Consider the following 24256-nt stretch of genomic DNA (forward strand, 5'->3'; position numbering starts at 1 on the left):
TTATCATGTTGTAGACAGAGGACAGTGGGGTCACTGACTGGTTGGGGATCTCCCCTGATCATTCTATGGAGCTGTAATATCAACTCGCCCACGTGGCCACCTTGGGTAAGGTGGGTGTCCGCCACACCGCTCATCCCAACCAATAGCACCTCAAGATCACCCCTTCTTGTCTTTTGTCTCCTCTCCAGCACGGATGCCCCAGTTTGGGCAGCTCAAATTACTATATCCGTTGGGGTTTTGGTCAAACAAGAAGAAATGTCACATTCTAGATTGTCCTCAAGTCTCAAATAAGAAAATAGTTTTTCTTTTTTTTTCCATTTCTAAAAAAAAAAATCTTCTTTTAGTTTCCTAAAAAAACAAATTGTGTAGAGATTTGGGGATTTCATTCCAGAAAAACTTTGACCAAACAAAAATATTGGGGTGAAATGCTATCTTCTGATCTACTCAAGGGTTTAGCCACTTACATCTGTTACCTAAAGAAGATCGCAGCATGTTGATACGTGAAACGCTTGAAGGACATCACCAGAAGCGCCGCCTGTTACAGGGTCACCGTACCCAAGGCTGGGTACCCCTGTTTGAGGGCTGAGGAATCACCAGTCAGTCCCTCGTACGGATCGCACTCAGCTATCCACGGATCATCCAGACCACCATTCGTAGTAAACCAAGAAGAACTTCTTTATTACAAACACACAGAACTTATATACAAGCTCAATGCAATGTGTACCGAACCCAACCCCCAATCCCATCAGCCACATCCCATCACAAATCCCATCAGTATACAGGGGATGTATCAGGTGAGGGGATTAAGGGATACAATGGTTTCCCCCACCTGTGTATCCCCCCTGTAGTGCGGGTGCCGTCTGGGCAGATAGGGCTGTGTTGGCTGATTAAGAGCCCCAGCCAGATTATAGGATCGTCTCTTTGAAGGCTGGGGCTGAATCCACATCAGTCTCTGGGCCGGTTACACAATAAACACAATATAATATATTACCGGGTCATGGTATACAGAACCGGACACAAAAGTGCTCCGTGACCCGGCTAAACTTCATATGACACATGAGCCAGCTAGCCTGGCCCTGTCACAGATCTCCCCCTTGACCAACGGTCCGGCAGACCAGGCAGATCCACACGGGTCTGCTGCAGGCTGTCCGAGTGGACAAAGTTCAAAGGTGCAGGCCTTAGTTCATGGCCCCCTTTGTCAGAAGCATCCATTGAAGGTGGGCCAGGGCCCTGGTCGCCCAAAAGGATAGTCAATAGTCCTCTGTGAATTGGAGGATGGTCCCAGCTCAGCCGGGGGCACATGGCTATCCCCCTCACCGGGGTAACAGGGGCACGTGGAGACTCTTGCTCCCTAGTCTTGGGAACTGAGTCTGGGGCAGCTGCCAGGCCAGGGTGGTTGCATGGAAGGAAAACCCTGCTGATCGGGCCGGGGGCACTCGGGGAACCAGGGAAACACGTAGAGGTAGTAAGCGAGGCCTCTACCGGGACACTGGAGTGACCTAGGGGACACTCTGGGACAGGAACGGGTGCCCTTACAGGGTTATTGGGCGAGCTAAGCAGCTCTGCGGGGTACTCAGGGGACCCAGGGGAATACTCCTGGGCAGGGACAGGTGCCAATACTGGACCACCGGGAGGGTTAAGCAGACCCTCGATCTTCCTCTCTGGGACAGGTGCCTCTGCCTGGGCACGGAGAGAGTCAGAGGAACACTCTGGGACAGTGACCTGGGCTTCTACCAGGACACTTGGGGAATCAGGGATCACTTCGGAGAACACAGGGATAGGAACCAGGGCCTGCGCCAGGCTACTGAGAGGACCCAGGGAACTCGGCAGCCCCTCTGGCGTCCTCGCTAGGTTAGGGAACGGTGCCTCTACCGGGTCACCGGGGACTTCATAGGGAACCTCTGGGGCAGTGACCCGGGCTTCTTCCAGGACACTCAGGAAATCAGGGGGACAGTCTGGGGCACTGGCTTCTACGGGCATAGCTAGGGGTTTGGTGAGGGGGACTGTGCCACTTACTCGGGAGGTGGGGACAGTCATCTCTTCTGCCGGGGTAGAGCTGCCAGGGTTGTTGGTGAGGACTTGGGTCGGAGCTTTTGGCTTCCTCCTCCGCTTCTTCTTGCTGGCGAGGACCTCGGTTCTTCTCACCAGGGCAGGGGCCGAGGAGTAGGTGAAGAGGACCTCGGTCCCACTCCCGCAAGTTGTAGTACCATTCTCCCAGTCTCCTTGTAACTCCTGGAGCTCCACTCTCCACAGCAATTCTTTATAGCCCCTCTCGAGCTGCCATTCCTCTTGGACCAGGCAATCCATAACAGCCTCCAGCTCGGGGGGAATAGCATAAACCAGGACTTCTGCACGGTTGTCCCAGATTGTATCCCTGCGGTACTGGCAGGGGCTTCCGAAGGACGAGTCAAATTGGAAGGCATCATATATCAGTCCTGGGTCGACGGGGCTATACAGCATCAGAGGGTCGCTGTGGTCTTCACCTGCTAACTGCTGGGAGAATCCCTGGTAGCGGCTCTGGAGGTCAAGCTCTGCATATATGAGACCCCTCAATTCGTCTTCCCACTCCGGCAACGGGTTCTCCCCCAGGAGTGGAACTCGTATATCCCACATTGTCCAGTACTGTGCCCAGTACGTTTCAAAGTGGGGATGGGAGAAATCATCCCTCCAGTCTGCAGGTGCAGACTCTAACTGCCATTGCTGGTGTTCCAGCTCACACACCTCGGCTGTAACCCGGTCTGTCTCATCCTCTGGTTCTCGGAAGGGTTGGATATCCTGGTATGATATTTTGGTGTTCTGTTCCCCTAGTCTGGGAGATACAGACCCACTCTGGCTCAGTTCCTGGTGACACATTTTAATCACCGCCGTCACTTGCTCCGATGTAGCCCCTCCTGGGTACAGGGATAAGTGCCATAGAATGTTCTTTTGTAGAGCACTCAGTCCGAGGCTCTCCTCTGGGCCATCCTGGTGCCGGTCCATCTCTCTGCAGCCCGCAATCAGAGTAGCCTTTCCTTTGCTACAAACCTCCAGGAGCTCTCTTGGTGTCTCTCGTCTGCAATCCCAGTTGGTGGTTTGGATTTCACCCAAGTCGTGGGATTCTTCCCACCGCTGCCAACCAATATTACAGGGTCACCGTACCCAAGGCTGGGTACCCCTGTTTGAGGGCTGAGGAATCACCAGTCAGTCCCTCATACGGATAGCACTCAGCTATCCACGGATCATCCAGACCACCATTCGTAGAAAACCAAGAAGAACTTCTTTATTACAAACACACAGAACTTATATACAAGCTCAATGCAATGTGTACCGAACCCAACCCCCAATCCCATCAGCCACATCCCATCACAAATCCCATCAGTATACAGGGGATGTATCAGGTGAGGGGATTAAGGGATACAATGGTTTCCCCCACCTGTGTTATCCCCCCTGTAGTGCGGGTGCCGTCTGGGCAGATAGGGCTGTGTTGGCTGATTAAGAGCCCCAGCCAGATTATAGGATCGTCTCTTTGAAGGCTGGGGCTGAATCCACATCAGTCTCTGGGCCGGTTACACAATAAACACAATATAATATATTACCGGGTCATGGTATACAGAACCGGACACAAAAGTGCTCCGTGACCCGGCTAAACTTCATATGACACATGAGCCAGCTAGCCTGGCCCTGTCACACCGCCATTTTGGCAGATGATCGCACCAAGTCATATGTCCGTGGTGATGTGGACGAAGATAGAAAATAAAAGAGAGAAGATGAAAGAGAGAAGATAGAAGATTAAGAACACGTGGAAGTGGAAGTGGTCGTCAGAGAAGGTAGGGAAACATTTGAAGAGTGTGAGAGAGAGTGAACGAGAATGAGAGTGTGAGAGAGTGAGAGTGTGAATGAAAATGTCTAATTGGTTTTTGGCCCATTTTTGGCCCATTTGCGCATGTCTAGACGAAAACTCATAATGATTATAATGATTAGAGAGGCGTCTGAATTGTGCCCTTTTTGGGTAGGAACGAACAGGTTAAGAGTTTGGCTTCCCAAACCTTCTCCATCTACTGTCCATGAACCTATCCACCGGGAATGATTTATCACGGAATGATATTCCTCACCTTTGACTCCTCCAACCGTGCAATCTACATATTTGAATTTCCCAGGGTAGGTTGCTGTCATTAACCCTTTGACATCAATAGACATTCAATAAGAAGAAGTCATTTTTGGTTCATTTTCAGGTTTCATCAAGTTCTCATCTCGGAATTCCCGCAAAATAAACCGTTATATAGGCCTTTTTTTTATCTTCTCCAAAATTACATCGGAAGATGACTCTCCTGATGCTGGCGGGTAAATGAAGAAGACGAGGGAGGGAATGGAGTTCCTTTAATCACAGATGTTGGTCTCAGAAGGCCTAGATATGATCTTAATATTAAGCCAGGCTTGGTCTACTGATTGAAATTCAAGTCACAATCCCGCACATGCAATAAAAATGAAACAGAAGAAGAAAAAAAATGAAAACGCCACGTAAAGAGGACATAAGCCTTGGCTCCCCGGTCGCTGACCAAGGTAATAAAAAACCCTTTAAAAAAAAAAAAAACAGAAGAAGAACCTGTAACAGTTAAAATCCATATAACGCAAATAATAAGAAGACTTTTTTAAAGTGATGTAGGGTCTGGACACAGTTTTTAAGGCATAATTACTCAAAAAAAAAAAATAGAAATAGAAAAAATATGCAAAAAAATAATTAGATTTTGTTTAATTATCTAATGTCTATCCTATTTCTTCTACAGCTCTCCAAAAGAACTTGAACTTTCTCATTGAAACCTTAAAAAAAAAATGCAGAAACACCCCTCCCCCGACTTCTGTCTTTTATAATTGATTGCTTTTGTGGCTGTAAAATCCAGTCTTTTATCACTCAAACTAATGGAGCCTGACACTTTTATAACATTAACAGGCATTAGGCTCTGCGACCTATTGTGTGATCTACAATGACCGGACTTTACAAGAACAAGAAAGCAATGAGAAGCCGGGGCAAGATGGAAGAAAGCTGGGGGGGGGGGGATAATTACAAATTCTAAAATTAACCAGATATAGTTTGGTGGAAACTCAACTGTTTTGAAAAGGAGATGGAAAAAAAACCAAGTGAATATTCTAGTAATGCAATCTAGTTGAGTTTTGTAGCAGCTGCCATCCTCGACAACCTAATTTTCATGGCAGAATATGGAATTATGTTCTTCAAAAGCCAACTTATTGAACCCACCCCAAGGAACGCTTGGGCTTACTTATGAAATTCCAAACAGATCCAATGTATCGATGAGCTTTTGTATAGGTTCTCCATCAGTTCTTGATGAATGCCCCCCCCTCAATGATGTCTCCTCGGACGTCTTTATATTCTGGTTCTTCTGGAAATTTCCAAGGTAATTTGAAGGAACACCTCTCATCTTTTTGAACATTTAGAGGAGGGACCTTTTAGGTCTTGAAATCTTGTGTGTTCTTCTTCTACATCTTCGCCTATGAGAGTTGGCCTACTTCATGGACGAGCAAATTGGGTCTTAAATAAGAAAACTCATGTGCTGACCTTCAAGGCCCCACGACAACAAGGAAAGTTTTGGAAAACCGCATTATGACCCTTCTAGAGCTTCAATGGAAACGTGTTAACGTTCTGTTTTTCTTGGTCCTAATTTTCTCTTTTGGAAACGTTTTTTTAAGAACTCTTGTTACATAAATGTATGTTTTTGTGCCATTCTTAGGCTCCTAAAACTCTCCAACTCCTGTGATTTAGCTTACATTAGCTCCTGCTATTATTATTTCCCCGCGTGAATCATTTATTACCGGCCTTTCAGGGTGACCCGACTTGACGTTTTCAATGGATCTCAAGCGTCTAAAAGTACAGTTTAGAAGAGTTTGTAAATGTCGCTCCCGTTATGTGCCCTCGTCTTCTGAATGTCTAACCATAATAATTACACGAGGCCAGCATATACATTTTTGAGAACAATTTTTTTCCTCGGAATGTTAAATACTGGTGGTGAACTTCGAATGTTCTAAAGTTCTAATGCAGACATCTTAATAGGTGTTTCTTCTGCGTAATATGAACATCTATTGTCAGGAAATGACATACAATATATGGAAAACACTTGATGATGGCAGGACAGTGGTGGGAATTAAATCTAATCTGAAAAATAAACCAAAAATAGCTTATTTATTCCATCTAAATAATAGTAATAAAAGCAAGTTCGGTACTGTGTTAGTCAGGATTCCTACATGCATTCATACAGTGGAAAACCCAACATATTTCATAGTTACTGAGGAGACAAAGATGACTAAGTCAAGTGGTGGCCATTTGGTCCTTCTCGTTGGGTGATCAAGCAAGGTTGGAGACTTTGGACCTAAAATCTTATACATATCAATCACAACAGTGTTTTTTTTAAAATGAAGGATACTTTTGGGGATATTAACCAGATCTACATAAGCTTAGGTTTCTGGTTTGACCATCGTTATCCAGTTGATCCTAAGCCTGTTGATGCCATATTTCCAAAGAGTTGACCGTATGGAACAAAGGCTAACGATGAGCGTCAATGGGATGATATGAATGGTGTTCCCTTGGGTGTCCTCCCACAATTGTAACTAGGTACTCTGAGGGGTTCCTCATCATACTGAGTAAGGCTCCATCAAGCTAGTGACGGATTAGGATTTATGGTCCGGAGATTGAAGTCAATCAATAACATTCTAAGAGACAGATTTCCACTGAGTGGCCTAAACAAGTGACTTGATTTTCATGGATTAGCAATAAAGACTACAATAAAGACCCTAAAAAGCAGTTTCTACATCTCTCATACGCCACCAGACAGGTTTAATTTATTTATTTATTTATTGGAAAAGCAAATGAAAAACGTACCTGAAAGAGATCATTATCAAATCTATGATGTTGGTGTTTTTTAAAGAAATAACAAAAAGAAAAAACACAGGAGAATCACCTTTCTTAAAGTCCTGCCGGGCAAAGATAATTGAATAAAAATTAATAACGTTTATTGATAAAAAAAAAAAATTAAAAAAAATCACAAATATGTCCACTTCCTTATAAAAAGTCAGCGTGTGAATAATTACTCAATACATTGAATTACAAAAAAAATTATTATAATAAATGAATAAGAAAATCAATAAAACCCTGAAAGAAATCAGCTAGCCAATCCATAAACTAAGTGGTTAATTGCGAAGAAAATCAATCCAATAAATCAATGAGGTCAATCCATAAATCAATGAACTGAAAAAAGGTCAAATTATGCCGTCATTACTTTTAACGCCACTTCAAAGGAGATAATTGTTTTTCTCAAACACCGACGGAACCCGCGAGAAAGAATTGTTCCGTCATCCAGACGATATCCGCAAGATCAACATGGACCCAGGTGATCGACCCCCTTTTTAATCTTAACCAATCATAGGCAAGGAAGTACCGTCACCCTTGGCTGCGCTCGCTACTTTATATGATTCTTCGTCCTCAGCTACCCATGCAACCTGTAAGCATCTCTGTCCCCATCAGGTCAACTAGGCCTAGGGTGGCAACTTAACTGGGTGGCTCCACTTCTCCTGGGCCAGTTGCGTAGAGCTCCCTTGTAACAGGTCCATAGCCACACTGTGCCCAACTGGAAGAGCCGCCATAGTGCCCTTACTCTGTTCTTGCTGGGATAAGAGGCCATATCTCAGCGCTTAGCATGGTAGAAGCCGAGAACGTGGTAGGGGACACCTGGGGTACAGGCCTAGGGCAGCGCTCATCCAAGGTACATCTCTACTAGTTACCCAAGAGCATCTCTGCCCTCAACTACCCTTGTAACCTAAGAAGTGTTGTTGGCCTCTCCGCGTTGTAAGCCTCATCTCCATCAGCTTTCCCTCTCATCACTATTGGCTATTACCGTCCTTATTGCTCCTGCCTATTCTTCCACGGAATGTCTGTCTACCCAGGTGTCTACTGAGGGTATAACGGTCTCAACCTAACCCCTAGGGGGCTGTGTGGAGCCTAGAACTGTCCTCTCGAAGCGTCCTCCATCCTCCGGGCCTAGCAGGTCCATAACTTCTATTCATCAGACAGGAAATGACTTACAATATAAGGAAAATACTTGGTAATGGGAGGAAGGTGGTGGGAATTAATGAAGAAGAAGAAGAAGAAGAAGAAGAAGAAGACAAAAATAGCTTGACTATAAAATTCAAGTTGAGTGGGCTCCGAACCATGGCCGACATTCAAAAGGCGTCCAAAGAAACGGGTGAACGGGAGAAATACAGCCATATCTCGCACAGTCCCCTGAAACAGTAGCCTTGAAATTGCTTTTTTATGGTCCGCTGCCTGCTTCTCCTTGGCTTTTTGACAGGACCGGCTTTAGAACATCAAACAATGCGCTTTATCCCCCGTGTCAGCAGGTAGGATTTAAGCACGTCTAATAGAAACACGGAAATCGACGAAGGAAAGCAGACGGCCGGCTTAGCCAGCCCATGTTAATGTTTGCCAAAAAAATGCTAAATCCTCGTGCAATCACCAACCTTCTTTTTTTTTTTTTTTTTGATTAAGGGTTTTTTGCCTCGTTTGGTGCTCTTTAACTTGCGGCTACCTGAAGCCTGACAAATAAATGACTGGCATGTCAATGTCGGAGCGTCTGGAAGTAATCCTGCTCTGGATTCAAGGTTTACATTTAAAGAATTCTAGACAGAGACAGGAAAATAATGGCGCACAATGTCATTTTCTTGCTACCCATAATCCCCTCATTTGCATATGGCTGTTACTTTATACATCGCATTAAGTGAGAGTTCCTCGTATAGATCTTCATCAGTTTAGGATATGAACATCTCTGACCCAATACATTTTCAGTCACCCCCCCAACTCTGTATACAGTAATATAACCCCCCAGCGCTGTATACAGTAATATAACCCCCAGCGCTGTATACATAATAACCCCCCAGCGCTGTATACAGTAATATTACCCCAGCACTGTATAAATTCATTTAGGTAGCGCTACCCCTTTAAAAATTCTGTCCCCTGATTGGTGTAACTGCTCACATGCCCTGCTGCCCTAAACGGGAGGAACAGCTGTCTCCTACATTTTGAGTCCTGACAGTGGCCAATCACTGACCCAACAGTAGCAGGAGCAGCGACTATTGTGAGAAAATGATACAAAAAAATATACATTTTTAATTAACCCCTTAAGGACCATGGTCGGTCCCTAAACCCATTGAAAACAATGCATTTTGAGCCCGTACATGTACGTGCTTTGTCATTAAGGGGTTAAAAAATACATAAGTGGGTTAAAAATGGATTGTGCCCATAAGGCGTTAAATTAAAAAAAAAAAAAAAATACAATACATTATTTAAAAAAAGAAAGTTTCAGGTATCTTTTCTACCTGCAGCTCACCCGCCGGATTATAGAGCAGCGGACCGGTTCACAGCGTGATGTCAGAAGATTACCGTCCGCCGCACAGAGTTTATCTCTGCTTGCGTTTTGCAGTCATCACCCCCTCAGTCGTAGCCAATTGCAATCACCGATACGAAGACCAAAAACCCCTGATTTACAAAACCCGGGTCTTCAGAGGTATGATTAGCGCGGCGGGTCTGAGATCTTTCGGTGAAGGATAATGGGGGACTGATATGAGCAATGTTATGTGCGTACGGGGCTATGTTGTCTAAGTGCGTAGGAGAATATATCGTATACATTTTCTTTTTTTAAATAAAACGCTGGATTTTTGGGGGTTAAAACATTTGCTAAAAAGTTTCTGAATTTTGTAGGCTAAATACTTCTTCCTCTGTGAATAAATTGTGTGTGTGTGTGTGTGTGTGTGTGTGTGTGTGTGTGTGTGTGTGTCTCTCTTGGGAGCCAGCAGGGGGCCACATAGATGTACCTGCCCCCCTGAGCAAGAAGGGCAAGCCTCCCTTTGGAGCAACTCCTAGGACACCAAAAATACACTTACAGCTTAAATTCATGTCTTTGCCACAACAGAAGCTCATTACAGCCAGTAGTGTGGTGAGTAGTGTGAGTTGTTGACATCTGTGTGGATGTCGTGTTTACCTCTGAATTAAATAAAAATGTGTTCTGCAGCTTATAATATATAATATTAGCTGATAAGAGTTTTAAAGTTTAACATGTATTCAACTCCTAGGCCACAGATTATCAGCTCAAATGTGAATGTTTAGCCTATTCCTATTATTTATTTTTTTATATAGCACCATCAGAATCCGCAGCGCTGTACAAAAGGTAGACAGGACATAACAATTCATTTATAACATAGATGACACACAGAAACAACAGGAGCATGTGAATATCATTATCACACCATAACGTGCAATGTTTCCACTTCGTCTTATGGGATCAAAATTAATTCATTAATTCACATCTTTGCCACAGAAGAAGCTCATTACAGCCAATGTGGTACAGCCACGTCATATGTCATAATCACAGCATGTTGGGCACTGTTTCACCCTTTTGTAACCATAACCACTGCAAAGCTAGTGAGATAAAAGATAAAATGCCTAATTAGTTTACAACATTGCCACAACAGAAGCTCATTACAGCCAATGTCATAGAGCCAGTAGTGCGAGTACTCTATATCTAATACTGACTGAGATGAAAGTGAAAATATATGATTGGATTAGACCTTCCCCATGGATCTGACTCCTAGTGTAGGAGAAAATGTATCAATTAACCCATTAAGTCACTTAGTAGAAGTTTTTTTTTATGCTGATTACAATGGGAGTTTTTTTTTTCGCCCGTCTAGAATTCCTGATAGTCAGGAAGTCAAAACGCATAAAAACGCTATTTAAACCACCATTAACACCAGTTAAGATTTCTAGAGCCCATTATTATTGTTTTTACGGTTAGGGTTAAGGGTTAGCGTTAACCCTTCAAGTTGCCAAACCAGCCAGCTAATTCATTTGTTATGGACTCTTCCGCGGTATCTGTCTTTGATAAAGGACATTTTGAACCAGAATGTAGGAAATATTTGTTCTTTTAATATTAAATGTAATGTTTTAAACATTTTGTATGATGTAAGGGTTAATCAGCCGTTGGTGGAGATAATACAGCGCTCTATGGACTGCTGTAGCGTTCCTGTATGCGGATATTGCTATGGTTACTATCAGCTAGGCTAGGACTCGGGACAAAACATAGGAAGCTAAGCTAAAATATATATATATATATGATGTATAAATTAACCACTTAATCACTAGCCCACTGGCGAAAGTAAGAGAGTCAATAGGATGCAAGAAAATTAACCCTTTTATAGCTACCAAATGTTCCCTTATAGTTTGGCAAGTTCCTCTCACAAATGCCTGGTGACACTTTTTCCTCCCCTGATGCCCCTCTTTTCAGTATGTTTGCTGGGTATGAGGGTATCGCAGGGTTCTACAGCCCACCTCCAGGCGCACCCTGTCTCCCAGATGGAGGGACAAGGGGGTGTAGGCTGCCCCCTGTGGCACTCTGCATCAATTTGCTCTTTTGCGGAAGAACTCCTAGAGGCCAGCATATATTCTCTTTTTAAAGTAAGCAGACCACCTGCTGATGTCAACAGGACCGCCCACTGACAGCTCAGTTAGAGCCTGCTGATTTCAGTAGACCCGCCCACCCGCTACCCAAAGAGGGGGGGCTCCTGGTAGCCACACCGTGAATGTTCCCGGGTATGATGGGAGGGGAATAGGATGGGCAGTGGGGGCGTGTCTAAACGTCGCTTCCCACTATCCGACCACAGTGACCCAGAGAACCGGAGAACTGGCGCTTCTCCAAGTCAAACCAGCAGAGTTCCCAGGTATGGAGATCTCCTCTGTCATTGGCCCATCGGGGAGGGGTCCTCATTGGCTAAAAAGGGGATCTGCCTCCCAGTTTGGTTGGCCTAGCCCAGAATACGTCTCCAATTACGTCTCATACATATATAAATTTGGGGATATTGCGAGTCACACCTCTAGTCGTGCTTTCACTCCACCCCACCTTTTTGGGGGGAAATAAATAAATTCTGTGCGCCTCGGATGCAGCTTTTATTAATGATCCGAGGTGAAAGCGATCTTAATTAACAAGCATTCTGGGAAGCTGAATGTCTCAAGGGGAGGTTCGGGAAACTAACGCCAAAAAACGGCATATCTTCCATCAGGAGAACAGGCGGAAAAAAAACCTCTTATCATTCACTCGCCCGGCTGCGCGTTAAATCCCATACAAAGACGTTAACTCTTCCGTGTCACTGGCAGATTGTCCTACTGATGATGAGAAGGAAGCATTTCTATCAAATTTATATATATTTAGTCCCAACATTCCAAATAATCAAATAGGAGGTGTTTTATTTAAGGGGGGTGTGGTTAGAGGTATCGCTGTGGGCGGGGCCTTCAAGCAGACTTTTTAATGTGACTTTGTGCCCTATTGCTGGGTATTTGTGTAACAGAAGAAGAATAATGGGGTTTATTTGCCCCGTTTAATTTATAAAGCCGTTTCCTGCTGTTTCTATACACATTATCGGGGCTTTTAGGGCTTTTGTAGAACCCTGCGATCCCCTCATACCCAGCACACATTCCGAGCTTCTAGAAAAGAGGGGCATCAGGGGAGGAAAGAGGGGTATGGGGAGGAAAGAGGGGCATCCGTGAGGAAAGAGGGGCATCAAGGTGTGAGACACAAGCTGGAGGAAAGGTGAGCATTAGGTGAGGAAAGATGGACATCAGGGAAGGGAATCAGGGGATGAAAGATGGACACAGGGTACGAGGGTACAGAGTACAGGGGCACGAGGGACAGAGAGAGGGGCATCAGAGGAGGAAAGAATGGAATCGGGGGTGTAAAGAGGGGAATTAGGATAGGAGAGAAGGGCATCAGAGGAGAAACAAGGGAATCAGGGGAGTAAAGAGGGGAATTAGGGGAGGAAAGAGGGGCATCAGGGGAGGAAAGAAGGGAATCAGTGTAGGAAAGAGGGGAATTAAGGGAAGAGAGAGCCATAAGGGGAGGAAAGAGGGGCATCAGAGGAGAAAGAGGGGAATTAGGGTAGGAAAGAGGGGCATCAGGGGAGAAAAGGTGATCATCAAAGAAGGGAATCAGGGGAGGAAAGAGGGGCATCAGAGGAGGAAAGAGGAGCGTCAAGGGGGGAAGAGGGGTATAATGGGAGCGGAGAGGAGCATCAGGGGTTTGCGGGAGGGACTGTTCAAACTAAACAGCGGCACTTATGATAACTGTCTCCAGTATTTGCGTGGAGTCTCTACCAGCCCTTTGGATAAAGTACACCCCAGCAAGTAAATGATTGACATCTGAATTTTGTTAAAATAAATGATATTTTCTCATCACTCTAAGCTGTCGATATTTGTAATTAATATGAATAGATCTGCATATAACGTAATCTAAGAAGCTGCCGATCATTTTTTTTTGTCGCCAATACGGCGTCTTGTGTTGTATGGTTTTTTCTCCCCTCCGTCTCTCCCTCCCCGTCTTCCTCGCAGATCCACATGCTCCCCCCTGCAGTAAGACGAGGGACGCTCTCATTTCTCCGCCGGCTGCATCGACGCCGGCGTTAAGGATCGTGGCGGCGAATTCACTCAAGAGAACTCTGCGTCTCCGTATTTTAGGGTTATTGGAACCCCTCGTTGAGGGGCAGCAATCGACCGCCTCAAGGTAGGAAACTGGAAAAAAAAAAAAATCTTATCGACGCATCTCTTTCACGTCCTATCATCCGGGGGCTGAAAATGAACAAGAAATCCTTTGACCATTCCTGGTTTCTTGATATAATAATCTGGAAATAATGCGGAGAAACACCCAAATTTAGTAAAATAGGGGGGGGGGGGTTTTTTTAGACCGAAAGCCCATTACATCCAGAAGGGTTGGGTGTTTAAAACATAAGCTACGGCTTCAGCCCTCTGGCATTTAAATGGTTAAAGACTTGCAGTTTGTCTGAATGTGCTTTCTCGCACGTGGATATGGGCATACGGGGTTAATAACATTGCACCTGTCTCCTTGGAACATTCAGCTGTGAATAATATTTTTTTTTTATTATTTTTTTTAATATTTTTATTTTTGTATTTTTTTTTTATTTTAATGTTTTTTTTTATTATTGTTTTTTATATATATATATATTTTTTTTTTTTGCCATTTTGTCTATTTTTATTAATTTTCGTTCATTTTTTTTCCACTGTCTCTAGCCGACTATCCGAAAAAAGTAACCTATTTTTGGGCTGTTTTTTATTAGATTGCGCGTCTGTCCCAGAGGTTGTCGTGAGCCGTCGGTAATTAAATGGATGCAATGGACGGGGGTCACCGGCTTGAGCTTTAAATATTTTTGTATGGATAAATAAAGTTTTATTTATCAAAATGGTTATTTTGAAACATATTATATGTCATGAAAGTAGGGGTATATGGGGGTATGTAGAGACTCGGGCATGTGGTGCAAAGTTTGAAAAAGTGGTCTTATCACCATGGCAACAAATAAAATATTCCTGCTGATTCGACTATAGCTTTGGTTGCTATGGTGACACATTGTCAAACTTTGGAAGAACATTCATTTTAAGCCTAAAACTGGAACCAAACAATAATAAATATATATATGTATAGTTACCCCTTTAAAGCTGCTGTTCCACTTAGACAAGACGTTAATTGCCCGCCCTAGTGTGTTAAGCGACTGATCCATAGCATTTTATTCATTTTCTAAAGGGTTAATCCTAAAAATACAACACAGAAACTATTTGAAACGCTTCTTTCGGTTTCTATGGCAACAACCTATCAGTGCCTGCTTTTTTGTGTCACGTGACAATTACGTAATCCCAGTAATCCCAGTTTCTAATGTTGCCTTTCAGCAGAGATGGTGGAACCCCCCGGCTTTAAATTATCAGGGTTGAAAGTTGATGAATCCAACTGTGTTCAAGCAGGGATTTTGCTTTTCTTACTGAAACATCAATCAGGATACGTGTCCACTATGGAGAATGTGGGTCTCACCTTTTTAGAATCAGAAAGCCAGGAGGCAAGGAGGGGGGGGGGGGGTTGCCATTGGCTGAGAGTGGCACATGGTCTATTTGCCAGCTGGCCACCCTGTTAGCCAATAGCATGCCTGCCATGTTCTGTAGAACGCACTTGCTTTGTTTTATTGTCCGAGAGTTGGCTTTTACTCCAATAGGGAAAACTAATGTAAGATTGACCTCGACACCATCAGAATGTTGGCCTCTGTGTTCTAAGTACTCGTCGTTTAGATGACAATGGCCAGCTGTCAAAGAAAGGCCAGTTAGATCTTTATTGGTGCAAATAAAAAGTCCTAGAATATTTGGAGATGAGCACCAGACGCACACGGATGCCTTTAGCAACATTGTCAAGGGTCCTCGGGAGCTAAACATCTCTGTTGTTCTCATGAAGTCCTGGAGCTGGTGAGCTCAGCTGCTCGTAGTGTCTTCCAGGTAGCCAACAAGTTTGAACATCATTGGTGTGGGCCAGGAGGGTACCAGATCTAAATGCCTCGACAGCTGTATTTTATTTGGGGTCAAACAATATTGGCTCTCGATCACTTGGCTTCACCTCCACCCTTTTGACCTGCGCCATATTCTTGGATCCGTGCCCATATAGCTTGGTCTAGCCGGTTTCTCCATTCCTTGCTCTACCAAAAAGTTCTTATCTCGTGGTTCTAGAGTGGAATTTTGTGTATCTCAGCAGAGAAGGTGGAACTGTCCATATTATGAACATTCTTCTCATACATCGTGCGTCATACATTGGTCTCCACGTGTCTTATAATCTCCAGTCCACTTCGGGCTATTCCACCAAATACCTCAGTTGGCGTTTCACCCAACTACAAAGAGAAAGACGCATGTCAGGAGGCCCAGCTCCAGGTAGTTATCTAGAAGGTTTTTGGAGACTCCTTACATACCAAGCGTATTGTTCCACCTAGAATCTTCTTTGATTGTAAGCTGCAGTGGAAAGAGATGGTGGAGGTACGGGGCTACCACTTGTTAAGGGTCAGACTGGTCACCATTTTAAGGCCAGAGGCCATCTAATGACGAAACTTCATCCTACTCTGTTTTCTTGCTCACTTTTTTGATTGTTTGATTTCTCATCTGTACAATTCTGTGGATTTTTTGTATTTCTTTTTTTTTATTTTACTTTTTTTTTTTTTTTAAGCCTTTTGACTATTCATTTTGATATCGGGGACATATAAAGGCATCGGGTCTTTGGCCAATGTTATAAAGGGAAAGGTTAATCCGTGTTAATCCAAACAGTTGGAAAAAAACTACTGACGGGAAAAAAAAAATGATCAATTAATCATAAATCGATGATCGCAACAAATTCTTACATTCTAAAAACCTTAATTCCTGAAAAAAAATTAATTCAACTGGGAAAAAAAAGAACCTACGAGGTGGAGGAACAAACTTTAAAAGACGTCACACTATAGAGATTCTTCTTGTAAGATCTTTAACGATGATTGGTCATTCAGGGTTCTCCAATGTTCTCCAGCGTTCTCCAATGTTCTCCAACGTTCTTTTTTTAGAACGTTGCAGGAATCCTTGAGGTTATCATAAAGGGTTCTTCTAATTTTATGGTTAATTCTATGTTTTATCCATAATCTCAGTCAGGGGAAATGAATTGTGATCATCTCTGGACGTGCTCGGGTTAACTACACAACCGTATATTCTGTATGGTCTTCCTACGCAACTTGGCAATCACGCCGCCCGCAGATGAGAATTAGAAGGCATTTTCCTATAAGGAGGCATCCCCTGCCCTGGTGTGGGGGAGTTCTGCCGGATCGTTCAGTTGGAGTCATACTCCTAACTAATCTAGATGTGGTTCCCAAGGCTTCTGTTTCCATGGCGACTCTCCTTAACAATTGAAAGCGTAGGCTTGACATAGCTGATGTGACAGCAGAGGGATCGGAAAAATAGCTACTTTTTTTTTACTGAAATACATAATTACCCCGGCAGCTATAGTTTTTCTTATATATTGATTGTTACAGCAGAGCAAGCAATCCATACCTCCCAAGTGTCCCTGTTTAGTTTGACCAGTCCCTCTTCCGTCACCCAAAATCCCTGATGACCCTCTTTTCCAGGAGGTCAGAATGTTTGCTGGGTATGAGGGTATCACAGGGTTCTACCGCCCTAAAAGCCCCAATAATGTGTATAGAAACAGTAGGGAATGGGTTCATAAATTAGACTTTTCTTGAGACCCAGGATTACGAGAGCCGGTTGTTGAGATGCAAAAGGTGTTCTTCTGACCGAGGTGAACATGATCTCGCCCATGCTGGAATGTCTTTGACATGGGGTTCTACTAGGGTTCTACTGTTTCTAGATCAGCTAGATCTTCATAGCTAGAGGAGCTATATCAAGAACACACTTTACTTCAACCAAGAAACGTTCATTGAACCCACATTTTTGCAGCACAACTACGTGGTTTGATGTTCGGGAATATTGTGTCTTCTGTTATATTCCCACCAACGGTCCACCACATGTAGCCACCACGTCTACAACGTCTGTGAACGGAACCATAAGTAACCTTAGCTTTATCTTTTCCACCACAAGAGACATCTACTATTTTGTTTGGACGTTCTTTGTCCTGGAATCCGAGTGGCTTCTAAAGTTCATCCTAGGAAAAGTTTCAGGTAGCATCGTCTTCGAGACTCAAGCCCATTCTTCTTGGCCGAGAAGTGTGGTCTTCATCTTTCTCTTTAGAACACTCAGAAATCCAGAGAGATTCTAAGCAACAGGGAACAATTTATCTGTCTCGGCCAACGATTAAAAAAAGGGGTCGGTTTTGTCTCCACCGATAGCTCTTAGGGTCCGTAAAGCAGCAACGGGGGTAATTTATCAAGATAAGCCCCCCCGATGGCGAAATAAAGCAGCAGATTTATAAAAATGAAATGGTTCAAATCGAAAGCCATACATTTTGCTGCCTTTAATAAATCATTCTCTTGCCTTCGGCGGGGAGGCGGCCAGGATTTGTCTAGAAGACGCTGATAAATATCACCTTCTATTTCAAGGGTCTTCTACGAAGAAAATTTGGGTTGTTCTTTAAGGCTTTGCTACAATGCAGAAGGCATCAGATCTGCGCGTCCTAATTTATTCTTCGCTCCGTTAATTAGCAGAGTCATCGCATTGTGCCTGGTGTGACACATTACTATGCGTGGTTAGGTGTGATGAGGGGAGGGGGGCCCATCACACCTAACCACGCATAGTAATGTGAAGAGGCTGTGATTTTATCCACATTCAGAGGCTTATATCGCGGGCCCTGAGCCTACGATTCAAATCCAATCACTGAATAAACCCACGGAATGGGATAGAATCTCGGTTATCTCTCCCTAATGGTTGCTGGTTATTGTCGATTGGTTCAGAGAGCCTTGGAGGGTCGAGGAAGAGGCGATTGGAGAGAACTTGGAAGGTGATCAGATAGTGCTGTCTCTGCCACAGGCTCCCCTTCAGTCTCACCTTACTTTGAAACATTTTTTTTTCCCTAAAATAAATTTATTTATAAAATTTATTTATTTATCTCTCTAATTCCTGGTTTTTTGGGGCTCGTAGTCCTGTTTTACTTAAAGCCCAGCTTTGCAGGCCAACGTTTCTATTCTTAAAGACCGAAACGTCGCTTCTCGCTCTAATGTCGCGTATAAAAAAAATATCCCGCTATGGTATTTCCCGGCTCCTATCGACCCGTATATATTTTATCTGCGTCCCGTCAGCTCGGCTTATTATGAGGGGGAGCCCGATTTATGAAGAACTCATCCTCTTAAGCACATTCGCTAATGAGGAACTTGTTCAAGGCGGCAGAAGAAAGGGACGCTATGAAAGGTAATTAGGTATTGACCAGGTTGTGCTTGATTAGCTTTGGTAGTTTTGTTGCAATTACTCCGGGAGGACGGCGTGAAAGTAACAGGATACTTTTAACCCTTTCAGACCACCTGAAACCCCATTATTTTTTTTGCGACCCCCCCCCTTTAGTTTCGCACAACCTTCAGTTTGCCGATTTTCTTAATTCGTACGAATGTCGGAAAACGAGGAGTGAGGAAAAAATCGAAAAGGAAGCAGAGAGCTCAGAATTTTCACTTGCTTGTTCATTCTCTCACACTCATTCACCCTGCAAAGCCAAAATTGGGACGGTTGGGGGGCATGTATAAGTTATCAACGCTCCTACACATGTCAGCTCCTCCTGCAGGGGTAAAATAAAGTAAGAAAAGGGGAGGAATAATTTAGTAATCCTGAGAACAGGAAGTTAAGATGACTGCTCCCATAGGGTGTTTATAATGCATAGATAAATCAGCGAGCCGGCCCCTGTATAATGTATAGTTAAATCAGTGACATGTCCTGTATAATGTATAGTTAAATCAGTAAAATGCCCTGTGTAATGTATAGTTAAATCAGTGACCGGCCCCTGTATAATGTATAGTTAAATCAGTGAGCCGGCCCCTGTATCATGTATAGTTAAATCAGTGAGCCGGCCCCTGTATAATGTATAGTTAAATCAGTGAGCCAGCCCTGTATAATGTATAGCTAGATAAGTTAGGGGGCCCTGTATAATGTCTGGCCAATCACTTGCACTGAGGGCTTTATCACAGAAATCAGTGGGCGCACCTTCTGCGCATGCACTCAGTGTATCAATCATATATAATAATATATCATAATTATAGAGAATAATTCCCTTCCCCCATACTCTTGGCGTTGACTTCATGGAGACAGTAAAGACACGATCCGATCGCACGAACTCAGCCTCCTAGTTGTTGTTTTTTTGTTCAAAAATATCCCAAAAATGTGCGGATGCCGAGCGCAACCAGAACGTTAAGAATGTGAACATGAAATGAACGTTAAGCCGAAGGATTTGAGCGCGACGCGCTGTAAAAATACCGCGATGGATCGTTGGACGTTGCGTGATGTGAGTGTGTCACGCCAGCACGTTCAGAAGATACCGCAACACGAGGTCCGTTCTCACTTCATTCGCTCAGGAATCTCTTATGCGTGTTGTCCTGAGACCGTTTGGGGTCTGCGACATATCAAAACCAAGATATTCCGGGAGAACATCACAGGGGAGCCCCCCATTTCGGGCTGTCACTCAATGTTGGCCAAGCTTAGGTCCCCAAGTGTCTCCATTTCTCGTGAAGAGGTGGAGGAGAAACAAAGGGCTTGGAGGAGCATCAGTGGATCTTCATCTTACGGGGCCAAACATGCTAAAGGGACTGGATCACCCAAATCTTCGCCTTCTGGGTCTGTTAGCCCATGAAGGGAAGTACAATCACTTCCTTCCATCCCAAGTCATGAGGCCCACAGGAAGGTTGGAGGTTCTTGGTCGTGCTCTGTAGACGTTCTTGGTGCTCCCCCCACCAAAAAACAGAATGTGGCTTCATAGTGGCCTTCAAAAATTGTGATGAATAATTCAAAAAAGGATAAAAAAAAAGGCTACAAAAAAAAATACTACTTTCCACCCTCCAAACTATTCACACACCGGCCCCTCCGTGGGAAAGGGATTAAGTGGGTTATGCTACCTGGCGCCTGATTTTAATTAGAGGAATTGGGGGCGGTTGCCTCTCAATGTGGAGGCCGACCACCCAAGAAGAAGGGAAAGCCGGGACTGTTGGCTGCTATGCTTTATGATAAATTGAAACCAAAAAATATTCATATTCTTATCTTCGCACGTGACTTTTACGCGCGCATCCTAAAATCGGCCAGCAGACGCAGGAGGGTTTAATCAGAATTCTGTGTTCTTCTGAATACGCAGCTCAAGAAAAAAATAGAGCGTCTGTGAACGTTATCACATTGGGACGCTTCTGTATCCGTCGCAACGCCTTGTCCCTGATGCATTTTAACAGGCGCATCATTTAGCAGATTAAGCCTGGCTGGTGATAGCGGCTGTCCCGTAGGCACGCTCCATCGATCCGGGTTACCTCGCCCTGTGACCCCAGCCGCCCCGGGTCTGCTCTCTTATTAGTCTTATACAGCCTTGGGGGGGTAATTACTGTATACAGCGCTGGGGGTTATATTACTGTATACAGCGTTGGGGGTTATATTACTGTATACAGCGCTGGGGGTTATATTACTGTATACAGCGCTGGGGGTTATATTACTGTATACAGCGCTGGGGGGTTATATTACTGTATACAGTGCTGGGGGGTTATATTACTGTATACAGCGCTGGGGTTATATTACCGTATACAGCGCTGGGTGTTATATTACCGTATACAGCGCTGGGGGTTATATTACTGTATACAGCGCTGGGGGTTATATTACTGTATACAGCGTTGGGGGTTATATTACTGTATACAGCGCTGGGGGTTATATTACTGTATACAGTGCTGGGGGTTATATTACTGTATACAGCGCTGGGGGTTATATTACTGTATACAGCGTTGGGGGTTATATTACTGTATACAGCGCTGGGGGTTATATTACCGTATACAGCGCTGGGGTTATATTACCGTATACAGCGCTGGGTGTTATATTACCGTATACAGCGCTGGGGTTATATTACCGTATACAGTGCTGGGGGTTATATTACTGTATACAGCGCTGGGGGTTATATTACTGTATACAGCGCTGGGGGTTATATTACTGTATACAGTGCTGGGGGTTATATTACTGTATACAGCGCTGGGGGTTATATTACTGTATACAGCACTGGGGGTTATTACTGTATACAGCTCTGGGGGTTATATTACTGTATACAGCGCTGGGGGTTATTACTGTATACAGCGCTGGGGGTTATATTACTGTATACAGCGCTGGGGGTTATATTACTGTATACAGCGCTGGGGGTTATATTACCGTATACAGCGCTGGGGGGTTATATTACTGTATACAGCGCTGGGGGTTATATTACTGTATACAGCGCTGGGGGTTATTACTGTATACAGCGCTGGGTGTTATATTACCGTATACAGCGCTGGGTGTTATATTACCGTATACAGCGCTGGGGTTATATTATCGTATACAGTGCTGGGGGTTATATTACTGTATACAGCGCTGGGGGTTATATTACTGTATACAGTGCTGGGGGTTATATTACTGTATACAGCGCTGGGGGTTATATTACTGTATACAGTGCTGGGGGTTATATTACTGTATACAGCGTTGGGGTAATTACTGTATACAGGGCACTGGGATGCAGGCTGCAGTAGAATATATCCCGTCAGTAATCAGAATGCGTTTATATTCTGCATGCGCCGTTAGCAGCAATCGGATGGACTGCAGTCAGTGAATAAAATTACTGCTTTAATCTGTATTTTTTTTTATTAATATGCAAAAAAAAACAAAACACAAATACATATTTTTACTGCGGAACCGGGCGCCTAGCAACTACATCTTAATACCGGCCCTTCTAAAAATTACTGAACGGCGGCCACTCGTAAAAAGTGCTTTTTTTTTTGGAAAGAGGCCAAATATCACATTTGCAAATAATTAGGATGCATGAAGAAGCCATTTAAAAAATACAATAAGTTCCCATTTCATATTTCACATGGAATCGGCTTTGGTTGCTTGGCAACAGGCGGAGCGAGCGTAGGACATGGCGAACAGACATTTTGGCATTAGAAGCCCATTTGTCTGAGAAGGACCCCCGTATCCGGCGTATGTTAATTTCACAGATATGCATTAGAATTCCAGATGGCTGTTCGGGTTTTCCCACTTTTTATTTCATTATTTTAGCCTCTCCCACTTCTGCTGGGAGGCTGTTCCAATTATCCGTCACCCTTTCAGTAAAGTAAAACTTCCTTCCATCCCATCTCAGCCCCTTTGCTTTCAGATTATGGCCACTTGTTGCAACATTTCTCCTCCAGTGTCCATGAATGAAATACCGCCCCCACACCAAACCACACCCACCATAACCACGCCCATATCCATTATGTTACACCCACAGGTAGACACTCACACTAACACGCTTGCAGCCAGACACTCACACTAACGTGCCCAGAAACACACAGTTCAGACTCTATCGGAGTCCTCCCGTCAGCTCAGAAACATCCAGGTTCCCCTTTGGGGTAGCTCGTGGGCGGGTCTACTGGCGGGTGGTTCCACTCATATCAGTTGGCTGTCCCGCTGATGGCGGTGATTGGTCCCCTGCCGATGCGCACTGGGGGGCGGGGAGAGGGCCCTGGCCAAAAGCGCAGCCGGCGGGCCGGTTACCCAAATACCAGAGAGTTTTGGTGGAATTTTCAGTTCGTTGGCTGCGGTTCCTTTTCTCTTGAAATTCATATAAACCAGTAAAAATGACTCAAACCCCTCGCAGGGGAAGCGGTTTCCGGAAGAAACCCAAAGCCGGTCGTTTTCTACTTCTTACTGCACATAATCTTCACGTTTGGATAGAGGGAAGAGAAACCACATTCTTTGCGGGTTCAGGAAGAAGAAGAAGTTTGCACTTCGAAGGCACCCTAGAAATCAGCACTGTATACAGTAATAAACCCCCCAGAGCTGTATACAGTAATAAACCCCCAGCGCTGTATACAGTAATATAACCCCCAGCACTGTATACAGTAATAACCCCCCAGAGCTGTATACAGTAATATAACCCCCAGCGCTGTATACAGTAATATAACCCCCAGCACTGTATACAGTAATAACCCCCCAGAGCTGTATACAGTAATAAACCCCCAGCGCTGTATACAGTAATATAACCCCCAGCGCTGTATACAGTAATAACCCCCCAGAGCTGTATACAGTAATAAACCCCCCAGAGCTGTATACAGTAATATAACCCCCAGCGCTGTATACAGTAATAAACCCCCCAGCGCTGTATACAGTAATATAACCCCCAGCGCTGTATACAGTAATATACCCCCCAGCGCTGTATACAGTAATATAACCCCCAGCGCTGTATACAGTAATATAACCCCCAGGGCTGTATACAGTAATATAACCCCCCAGCGCTGTATACAGTAATATAACCCCCAGCGCTGTATACAGTAATATAACCCCCAGGGCTGTATACAGTAATATAACCCCCCAGCGCTGTATACAGTAATAACTCCCCAGAGCTGTATACAGTAATATAACCCCCCAGCGCTGTATACAGTAATATAACCCCCAGCGCTGTATACAGTAATATAACCCCCAGTGCTGTATACAGTAATATAACCCCCCAGCGCTGTATACAGTAATATAACCCCCAGCGCTGTATACAGTAATATAACCCCCCAGCGCTGTATACAGTAATATAACCCCCAGCGCTGTATACAGTAATATAACCCCCCAGCGCTGTATACAGTAATATAACCCTCCAGCGCTGTATACAGTAATATAACCCCCCAGCGCTGTATACAGTAATATAACCCCCCGCGCTGTATACAGTAATATAACCCCCCAGCGCTGTATACAGTAATATAACCCCCAGCACTGTATACAGTAATA

This window comes from Sceloporus occidentalis, unplaced genomic scaffold, assembly GCF_023333645.1.
Source record: "Sceloporus occidentalis isolate IW3139 unplaced genomic scaffold, rSceOcc1.0.p SCAF_198, whole genome shotgun sequence".
NCBI classification, from domain to species: Eukaryota; Metazoa; Chordata; class Lepidosauria; order Squamata; family Phrynosomatidae; genus Sceloporus; species Sceloporus occidentalis.